Here is a 2,798-nt window from a genome sequence, read left to right on the forward strand (position 1 = left end):
AGCTCTACCAGCACCTGAATGAGACAGATGCAGATACTTACAGCTGAACACTGGACTAAAGTCAGGGACTTTTATAAAGAGTTAGGAGAAGAGCTGAAATAACTGAAGGGGTTTGTAACTCCATAGGAAGAACAACAATATCAACTAACCAGACCCCTCAGGTCTCTCAGAGATTAAGCAACGAATGAAAGAGCATACATGGGTTGGTCTGTGGTTCCCCAATATAGATGTAATAGAGGACTGCCTTGTCTGGCCTCAGTAGAAAGTGGTGTGCTTAATCCGGTAGAAATTTGATGCATCAGGAAAGGGCAATGCTGGGGGTCATGTTAAGGTGGCAGTAGGTTGGTGTGGGAAGTACTTTATCATAAGCAACAGAGAAGGGGCATGAGATGAAGAACTCATGGAGGGGAGACCAGGAAGGTGGGAACATTTCAAATCTAAATCAAGAAAATAATTAATAAAATGCTGCATATAAAGAATATATACATATTTCTTTTTCCTCAAAAATTATTTGTAAATTAACATCAAATTATAAAATAGAGTAAGCAATTCTAATCTTAAATCATATATTTCATAGAAATTAGTGACATACAGAATGAATGAAGGTGACATGAACCTTAAAATTTCAGGATAGTAATCCATGTCTCCTCGGTACTAAGCAGTTTTTTTAATAAGACAAATGAAGTCTCTGAGCAGTTGTGAGGGTGAAGGTATGTTTGTTGTTACTAAATAATAAAGCTATAATACACTGTTATTATCATCATATACTTGTATGGTAGAAAATATTTTCCACTGGTGTCATTCAGAAAATAAAGTAGTCTTAATAAGAAATCCCCACTGATCAATGTTTTTGAATCCTTTTCCACCAGTCCAATTTAGTTCTTGGAATAAGCTACTGATATTGAACTTCATTACATTTCTACATCATAGTGATATTCACTTTGTTTTCCAGAGACTGAGGATTGTACATCACCTTAGTCATTTACTACCTCTCCTACATAATGAGACTTGAAATTTGACTAGCTGGTTTCAAAAATTCATCAGTTCAAATTTCATAGAAGTCAGACAAGGCAAAATTTTGCAAAACAGTGAATGGAGATATTTCTATGTTTGCATACTAGCAAATTAAGAATTCAGTTTGAATTTCATAAAACAGTATTACTTATGTTAAAAGCATACCATGTATGGAAGTGGTTTTGCCCTGCTTGGATGTAGTAATATTTTCCATAACAAATTTCAAACTTTCCAGTCATTTTCTTAGTCTTGTCTTCTGCTTTAAAATTGTCTATGCAATGTAAAAGCTACAGGAACTTCAGGGCCCACACAGAGGCCTTACGTTGGTTGAACCTTATATTAAGGGGTTTTAAATTATAACTAGTTGTATTGGGTTTTTATTTCTACCTGACAAACAATTTCCAGTGAGCATATTTTTCATCCACTTAAAGGTAGACTTTAGTTTTGGAAATTTTACCAATATTTTCCTTGAATTTTTTTTTTTAGAACAACTCAGCAAAATAAAATTCCGGTTTATTGTTGGACATTGTTTCACACATACATCAAACAGGCCAAAAAATAAACAGCAACTTCATAGACAAAAAAAAAAAAAAAAAAAAAAAAGGAAAAAACTTTTTATCTTTGGCCTTTTTAACCATCTCATACAAACCAACTACTTATAGTACAGCTAGGTACATACACCAAAAAAAAAAAAAAAAAAAAAAAAAAAAAAAAAAAAAAATAAGTTACTGGAATGCTCCGAATAAGATTGTTTTTTTGATGTTGTTTTTGTTTTCTTTTTTTTTACAAGGTTTTTTTCTCCTTTGAGATTATAATGAACATGGTCGCAGCACAAGTAAAGTCTGAAGTAGGACATTAAACGCTCTGAAGGCTGGTTCGGTCACCCGTTATCATTAAAAATGGCTCACCCCTAACAATATGTACAAAAATATAAAATGTAAATAAAAAATACAAACAAATTTTCCTTTTAAAGTATTTTTAAGAAAAAAAGCAGGGCCTGGGAAGTTCTGTTTTTTTTCCTCTCATGTTGCCAATTCATATTGTGGGGTGGTGGAGAGTGCATGTCATTTGTGGGTGGCACCACCCGCTATGGGGGGCGGGGCCTGCTTCTCTACTCTAAGGTGACCTCCTTTGAATTCTGAGACTGGAAGTGGAGGGTGAATAGGTCACAGTGGGTAAGGTCAGCTTTTCCTCTTGCTGTCTGGTCATCCTTATCAGTCTCTGCTTCTTGGTGTCAACATCATCATCCTCATCATCCTCAGCTACCCTCTTGCCCGTAGGAGCCTCAGCTTCCTTATCTTCATCTCCATCCTCTTTCTCACCATCACCTTCTTCCTCCTCCTCCTCTTCCTCCCCACCTTCTTTCTCTTCTTCGTCTACCTCACTATCAGCCTCTTGCTCCCCATTTTCCTCATTTTGGGCGTTCCTATTGGCAGGTGCATCCCTTCCATTTTCTGCCTCCTCCACAACTTCCTTCTTCTCCTTCAAGTCCTTGGTGGTGATCTCGGAGCTGGTGTCCACTGCCGTGTCTGACATGGTGGGGCACGCCTGTGGTCCGATGCTGCGAGTAAGGAATTAGTCGAGTTCGAGGACTCTGGTGAGAAAGCTGCAGGAGTCCGCGTCAGTGGAGGTAGTGGGCTGCAGTGAACAGGGAGCACGACCTGGGAACAATGGCTTTTCGGAGCAGCCAGTGGGGGCTCATTGAATTTTTAAATGGCTCTGATTCATCACCTTGATATTATGAGAGCCTTTTTCATGTGCCATGGCCATTGTGTTCATGATGG

General features: G+C 37.9%; 1 pseudogene across 1 annotated transcript; it reads right to left on the reverse strand.

Moving 5' to 3' along the window:
• Nucleotides 1-2,276: 2,276 nt before the first annotated feature.
• Nucleotides 2,277-2,550, reverse strand: LOC308418586 (prothymosin alpha-like; annotated as a pseudogene). The gene has a single exon. The product of its transcript is annotated as a prothymosin alpha-like (transcript).
• Between the last annotated feature and the right edge of the window lie 248 nt (nt 2,551-2,798).

Source organism: Micromys minutus, assembly GCF_963924665.1.
Source record: "Micromys minutus genome assembly, chromosome: 3".
Lineage (NCBI taxonomy): Eukaryota > Metazoa > Chordata > Mammalia > Rodentia > Muridae > Micromys > Micromys minutus.